At 32.9% G+C, this 8,172-nt stretch overlaps 1 protein-coding gene across 3 annotated transcripts in view; it reads right to left on the bottom strand.

Moving 5' to 3' along the window:
• Positions 1-8,172, bottom strand: part of LOC106683780 (choline-phosphate cytidylyltransferase A) — a 180,694-nt gene that overhangs the window by 122,592 nt on the left and 49,930 nt on the right. Inside the window, exon 1 of one of the 3 annotated variants that reach the window (XM_067049927.1) lies at positions 6,036-6,057. The exons of the other annotated variants lie outside the window; for them this stretch is intronic. The gene's annotated coding sequence lies outside the window, so the exon portion shown is untranslated. Of the gene's footprint in view, positions 1-6,035; positions 6,058-8,172 lie in introns of those variants that run through there. 3 annotated transcript variants of the gene reach the window in all.

Here is an 8,172-nt window from a genome sequence, read left to right as displayed (position 1 = left end):
GAGAGAGAGAGAGAGAGAGAGAGAGAGAGAGAGAGAGAGAGAGAGAGAGAGAGAGAGAGTGTAGTTGCTAGCAAGCAGCTGAAAAACACATACGTAACGCTCACGTTTTTTCTCATGGTTTAATCGCTGACATTAAGTCATGAGGGATTTCCCCGTTGAACATGATTAAGAAATCACCTTAATATATTGAGAAAAAAATAATTGACATGTTTACTGTACTATCCAGTACCCACAACTTATGTGTATAATTACATGCATTGCGTAGAGACACGTTAACTACTATCGGAATCACTTTCTTAAGGTGAGTCTACACGTTGGCTAAACTATGGAAAGTTAAAACATACACTAGGGAGTTAATGCTCAATTTGGATTGGCTGCCATGAATTTGTGGTTGATCAGTGTCGATTGTTGGCACAAGTTAAAGGGGACTTGAGGCTAGTGCTTGTAGTGCGTCCAAACGTCTGTGATTATTTAGTAATAGAGTTTGAAAACTGGCAGCAGATAGGTATTTTGTACTCTCCGTTTTAAAAAATAAAAATGAAAATAGAGTAAATCGAATGTAAATAGCCGACAAAATTCAAAAGAACATAACAAGCGAGTGGGTACCGCCCTTTGTTACTTCATTTGTTTACCAAGTTTTCGTACAGCTCTTGGGTTTGCGGCAAACATGTAGATATACCATACAAGTTTTGAACTTGTTTGAAGTGGTAATTTTTTTTAAGTTTTCAGTCATCCAATGCCTTTGTACCAAATTTTCACTAATATTCATGCCTATATTATAAGGAATCTGAAGAAATGGTCCTCTTAATATCCTGATAATTTTTTTAATATAAATTTAAAATGTTTACTTTTTTTAATTTTTATAATGTTACATTGTATGTTCAGTATTAGATCTGACACCCTCATGTCAGAAAGGGGTGGTTAGGTAACAGGTTAACAACCGAACACATCAACTTAAGACTCACCTTAGACAATAAACTGTTATTCAACCACCATTTTAATTTAAAATAAGAAAACTGTACGAAATGTTTCCATATTTTAATGACAAATATCTAGTGAGGCGCGCGCATCGCATAACTTTAACTTACTAACCTATTTGAATTTGAAATTCATCCTAATTTCAGAACAGCAGAAAAACAAAAGTATAGCTTTGTACAAAAACTTACAATTTGTTTTTCACCATTCATTCAACGCTTAATTACTTAGAAGGATTTAATGGATTTCTCTTCTCTACTGAAAGGCTCATATATAGGTTAAATGGAATTAAAAGCAATTTATTTAATAACTATGGTGACAAGCAGACCATTAGCTGCTGTAAACTAATAGCTAAAATTGCCATGGATACGACTCTTATTCATGAATGAACCATTGATAAATAAATACCGTATCTATGGCAATTTTAGCTATTAGTTTCATAGTTGCTCAACTCTGGTGACATGACGTTATCAGGCTGTAGACACGGAAAACCTCTTGCGCATGCGTTAAACTAATTAAAAAAGACCTTTTATTTATGCTAGTTTCGTCATTCTCTATTAAATTCTATGACTTTTATTGTTAAATATTATTTTCATAAAATCTTTGGCTTTCCAACGATATATAATATGTCTATATTACTATTATTATTTCGGGATATGTGTTTTCAACCTGAAGAAAACATTTTTCCTCTAATCTCTTCAAGTTAATTATCAAATTCTTTCATATTTCACACACGTCTAATTTTTAAAGGACTAGGAAGAATGCGAGATAGGTAATTAGAATAAAATTAAAGGAATCAGTAAATTTCTAAGATGTAGTACGGGAGAGAAAGGCGTATTTCTTTTTCGACTAAAGTGGAGATATGCAGTTTTCTCCGAAGAAATTTGTAAACCAATAGATGTAGACCAGTGATTAATTCTGTCGATGGCTTCTTGCAATTTATTTTTAATAGTATTGACGTTCTCCGACCTGCAAACAATCGCTAAGTCATCAGCAAACAGTAAACATTTGACGCCTCTTGGTAAATTGAGCCCTAGATCATTTATGGCAAATGAGAATAAAGTGGGGCTAAGAACACAACCCTGAGAGACACCATTGAGCTATTTATGATTTTGTGATAGATTACGGCCAACTCGAACCTTAAAATGGCGGTTAGAGAGAAATTGTTTTTAAACGGTTTTTATAAAGCGATACATTTGTCCACTGATTCCCACAGACGTTAATTTTTGGAGGATGGCTGTATGTATAGTTTATACTATCGAATGGCTTCATCATATCAAAGAATAATCGCTTGTTGTCCGTTGATAAATGCATATTGGACTTCGGTCTCTAAAGTGACTAAATGATCTAATGTAGATCGTCCATTGCGAAATCCAGACTGAAAAGCTTGAATTAGGCCATTATTTTCTATTAACTACATCACTCTTTTGTTTACCATCCGTTCTATGACTTTACTTAGGCAACTAGTCAGAAAAATAGGGCGGTAACTATTAGGTAATCGTTTATCTTTCCCATGCTTCAATATTGGTATTATCACCGAATCTCGCCAGGTAATTGGGAACTCCCCAACGGACCATATAGAAATCGAGGAGCCAATTAAGGGTGTTAAGTGGAAGGTTTTTTTATCATGTCATAGTGAATGTAATTCGGACCGAGTGAAGATCCTTTAATGCCATTTAAAATATTTTCGAGTTTCCACAGCGTAAATGGAAGGTTGTATTATAAAACCATATCATAACTGTCATTCTGAAATTCAATGTCTTCCGAATTAGCATTGTGGGGTATAAATTTTGGATAAAAAATTAGCAAATTCATTTGAAACGGACTCTGAATTATCCGATAATTGGTCATTAACTAATATGGTGTATCCGGGGGTAGGATAGATTTTTTATGATTTTACGAACTTTATTCCATGCATGAGCTGATGTAGTTGACGGTGTAATAGAACTTATAAATTTTCTCCAGGATTCAGTCTTACATTGATTGAACGTTTGTCTGCATATAGCCTGTTGTTTTTTACTCAATCAAATTTTGAGTTGGTATACATCTTTGAAATTTTTTTAAAGCTTTGCGGCGGTCTTTAAGAGCACTTTTACACGTTTCATTGAACCATGGAACCGGTGGTCTTTTTGGTATTCCTTTAGTTATTGGTATTGATGCGTTAGCTGCTTGTATGATTGTGTTTGTAATTGATTCGCATCCGTCTTGAATACTCAATTCGCTTGGAGGAATGGGAGGTGGATTAGATTAGATTTTTATTCAGGGCGATCAACATCTAGGTTATTAAACCCTTTTTACTTTATTTATCTTCTTGTCTTTAACATTTGATGGTTGAATGTAGACTATTTCCTTTTTACACTGGTCGATATTGGTGAATTATATTTTAGTATAAAGTTGAGTATCTTTCAGAAATTTTATTATTTCGTCTATGGATTCTGCTTTAATGGAGTCTTTAAAGGCCAATTCTCTTGTACGAGGAATTTTATTATTTTCGAAGGCTTGAAGAAATGATGAGCATTCTTCAATTATATGCTTTATCGATAATGGGGACTGACAGGTTTGGCATTTAGGTTGGTCCTCTTTTGTGATTAAGTGGTGTGTTAATTTGAAATGTCTTATTCTTACTCTTGCAACAATCACTTCTTCTCTTCTGTTTCCCCTTATGGCACTTGTTCACTTTTGTGGTTTTTTTTTAAACATTTCTTAGTTTATTGGTGAGTGGTACGTCAGCCCACATTGAATCCCAACTTTTTTGGATTCTGTTCCTTAAAAATGCTTTATGTCTTTCGGCTCGTAAATTTGGAGTGGTGGAACGTTCATTGTAGCAGCCTCTTTAGCCGTTTTATCCGCTGCCTCATTTCCAGCTATTCCTGAGTGCCCTGGAGTCCAGAGAAAGGATACACTTTTTTTAAGATGTTTTAGCATTTCTATATAGATGTGAATTTTGTCTATCCGCTTTGACTGAAGTTTGATAGATTCTGGAGTGCAGACATTGAATTTGTACAAATGAGTATGTTTGAATATTCACTTTCTATGGATAAATGAAGTGCTGTTGAAATCGCCTGAAGTTCAGCTGTAAATATTGTTGAGTATGTGGGTAAATTTATATTGGAAGGTGGAGAAGCCAAGGAAGAAGAAAGACCAATCAGCCCTATCTAATATCCACCTGGGTTTCGTCCGAAATGAAGGATTTTTATTCGAAAGTTTTGTAAGGATTGGAAAATGGTCAGGTTCGTAAAGATCCTGCAGGACGTTCCATTCTATAGCACTATAGAATCTCGAGGTGCAAAGAGAAAGATCTATGGCGGGAAACGTTCCGTAATCCTCTATCTGATATTAAATATCACCTCATTTTACATTGATATATCGAGTTTAATCAAAATCTATTATTTTATCGAAAACATTGCTCAAATCTCTGGTATATACCCACCTGATACACATAATATCAGTTTGGGACGACTTTTCGTTTTTGAGCTAGTCTGACAACAGAAACATATACCATTGTGTCAGGTATTTGGACCTAAAATGTGCATTTCCGTTGAAAATTGACAATATATTTCATATATAGGTAAGTGATAAAAACAAAATAGGTATCAGTTACCGATTAAAATTTAAATTTAAAAAAACTGAGGTTAAAGAATTAATTATAATTTTGGACTATTTAAAAATGACCGTTGAGGGCAAAATCATGTTAGTCATGCTGTTCTCATCAAAATTAATATTCATAAAAAAAAAATAATTATTTAATTAAGTACTACTGGTACTGGTACTGGTATTTTGTGGGGGAACAAGACGGCAAGTTGGCCTGGTGGTCCTTTTTGCCAACCCCTGACGGCTATCTGAGTTGCTGCCACGTACTAACCAAGGTGGGAGTGTCAAGATTCATTCTTCAGGACCGCCGAAAAATGAATGTTAATTGCCGCAGGTAGGAATTGAACCCACAACGTTCCGAACCATGCCCACTGGGACCTGCGCCCTAACCCGCACGGCCGTCACGTCCCTTAATTAAGTACCAAGTGCAATAACTTGAAACACTCAACAAGAAAGATGGTCAGAGAGTGCAGTCAGTAATGATACACAACTAAGTAAAACATATTTATTTGTGTCGACGATTCGATCTTAATTTCAGGGCTGAAAACAAATAAACTTGGAAACGTATATATATATATATATATATATCAAACCCCCTAGTTTCTAATCTTGCATCCTCTTCCATTCCTGACAATCCTCCGAGGTGCCTGAAAAGAAGATGGCCACGAGACCAGCTAATGTAAAATGTCATTAAAGTGCTACAAATGGGTATTTTTCTCTACACGCCTGTAACACTCCAATTTAACGTAGATCAGACTTACTAAATGTATTATAATGTACAGTTGTAAATACCAATAAATAAATATTTAAAAAAAAATATATATATAACAATAAATTGAGTAGATACTAACAGTAGATAAAATATAATATTATATTAAATTTTATATTTATATTTTGTCTTCTGTCAGAATCATCTAATTACCTACTTAATATATTGTTATATATGTTTCCAGGTTAGTTTGTTATTATTAAATTTTTATTATTCTCTGATTTAAGGTTTGTTATCTTGTTATTTGTTTTAAGCCCTGAAATAAAGATCAAAACGTCGGTATAAATCAATAAGTATTACTTATTTATCATTACTGACCGCAACCCAAACCTTCTCAAATCGAATCTTGTCAAGAACAAACACCTCTGAGAAACAATATTATTTTTTATTTAAAACTTTACAGAGATTCCCCTATAGTTTGAGTAACACAGAACTTAGGGTTTTGACTCGGACCACGTTTGCATTCAAAGGTTCAAATAATTCATTTTTTACTAAGATGGGTTCTATAGAATATTTTAGGACACTGATAAGCTTATCTAGATAAGAAATTCTTAATCATAAATATATTTCTTATCTAATTTAGAGGGAGAACTCAAAATATTATTCGATATTGCGCAACAGATAACTGAGAACAAAGTTAGTTGTTGAAATCCCAAATGCAATAACTGATAACAGTGAAATGAATTATTCATAGACTTACCGAGGAACTAACTTCTAGAGTATCCACCGGCTGTCACAAGAGAACTAACATAAAAACATTGGCCGTCACCTGGATTTCCGTGCCAAGTTTAGAGGGCATTCGTGGCTTAAAATATCCGGCTTCATAAATCTCTAACGAGTGAGCTAAACTTGATACTAACCCCTTGGAATGAAGTTTAATTGATCCGAACTACAAAACCGATTTTGAAGTTAAATTTTTCAAGTTGCTAAGTAACATCCCGCGATTGATTTCAATTTAAACGTTGAAAACATTGAAATAATATTTTATTTAGTTCTCCAAGTCAAAGTGTAGCAGATGTAGTCAGCACATAATAGGAGTATTCATGATTTGTTAAATGTAAAATGTTTTACCAAGTTAAATTTTATAAGTATAGGATTGTAAGCAGCATTTAATAAAGTCATATTAAATGTTAACTGCATAAGAGCTTCTAGCGGATTTTCTGAGCAACTTGTTTAGTAACCTTTCCTTACAAAACTTTTTGTTTTTGTTTACTTTTAAGTTTTCATTAAAGCAATTTATTATTAAATGCTTAAATTGAGTGAAAAAATAGAACTGCCATTACATTATTATTATTATCGCCATCCATTGCTTTATTAGTATTAAAATCGCCTAATTTTGACGCCTGTAAATTATTCTAAATGGATCAATCCCAGAATAAATAAAGATTATTGTTATTATTAAAATTCATTTCTAACTACTTGTAACCTTTATCTAATGCACCGGTATAAATTTAAGGAGCATTCATAATGGGTATTCATGATGTTGTGTTAAATGTAAAATGTTTTACCATGTTAAATGTTAACTGTATAAGAGCTTCTAGTGGATTTTTTGACCAACTTGTTTTATAACCTTTCCTTATAAAACTCCATGTTATTGTTTACTTCTAAGTTTTAATTTAAGTAATTTTTACACATGCCTGAAATGAGTGAAAAATGGAAGTTGTGTAAAAGTTTGGCAACTGAGTTCCTAGTTGATTTTTAACTTGTGATGAAGAGAATCAAGATGAGCTAATTGAGAACTGTCATTACATTATTATTATCGCCATCCATTGCTTCATTAATATTAAAAACATTCAAAACAATACTAACACAAAAACGAGCAAGTAACCTAACACGACAAATAAAACAGTGACAAGCTTAGCTGATCTGTGACGTCATTCTCAATTCAGTTAATTTCTAATTGTCCATATAAAATGTTGGATTTTTGAAAAAATATATCTCTAGATCCATAAGACGCATATATGTCTGCCAAAACTCAAATTTAAATTTAACTTGCTATCAAGTAGTTTATTACACTTATTTTCGTAGGGGCAGTAGTTTTCTGAACAACTATAAATAAATTAATTTTAGGAAATATGATAAAAACAACTATTCCTAGGAAGATAAAGGTCTTAAACTACTTTAATATCCATTATACTAGCTTTAATTTGCGTGATAATAGACATCTGTACGTCGAATGGTTTTTGAGATATAGATTTTTCAAAATAAATTACACTGATTACTGATTTTACAGTACATTTTTTATAAAAGCTATATCTCGTGAACTATTGAACATAAATAGCTCTATTAAGGCTCATATTTTAGAAAATGTACTCTACTTTAAATGATACTCAATAAGGTTTTCTAGTGCTGTTGGTAGTTTTAAAGATATAGAGCTCCGAATGAAAAGTTAATTTTTCTTAACGCTTTGAAACAACCGCCATTTTTTATTCCCCCTACCTATATTTGGTAGACCCATCAATTTTGACTAGTAATTATACATAGTTTTCATTAAAATAATAAAAAACTGGGGTGAAATAACTGTATCTTTTTCTCCTCTAGGGCTCTTGTACTGTCACCATACAGAAAGCTCTTGCGTCTGCACGTGTAAATATAAAGTGACAGTGTTAAGGTATTTTTAGTTTCGTTGAATTGTGGAAGATACTCGACTACTATACAACAAAATACTAATAGGTTTAAGGAGATTTGCAGTAATATCCCATCTCCTGGAAGAAATAGGAGCACCTATGACAGAGTTTTTTCGTAGTCGGGTTTTTAAAAATTAAATTATTTTTTTATCACCACCCTTGAAGAATGGTGCCAAAACTGTAGGATTAAAATAAATTCCAATAAATCCC

This window comes from Halyomorpha halys, unplaced genomic scaffold (genome assembly GCF_000696795.3).
Source record: "Halyomorpha halys isolate HHAL.00 unplaced genomic scaffold, Hhal_1.1 Scaffold517.1, whole genome shotgun sequence".
Lineage (NCBI taxonomy): Eukaryota > Metazoa > Arthropoda > Insecta > Hemiptera > Pentatomidae > Halyomorpha > Halyomorpha halys.
The sequence above is the reverse complement of the archived record's forward strand: the minus strand, read 5'-3'. Positions and strand labels throughout refer to the sequence as shown.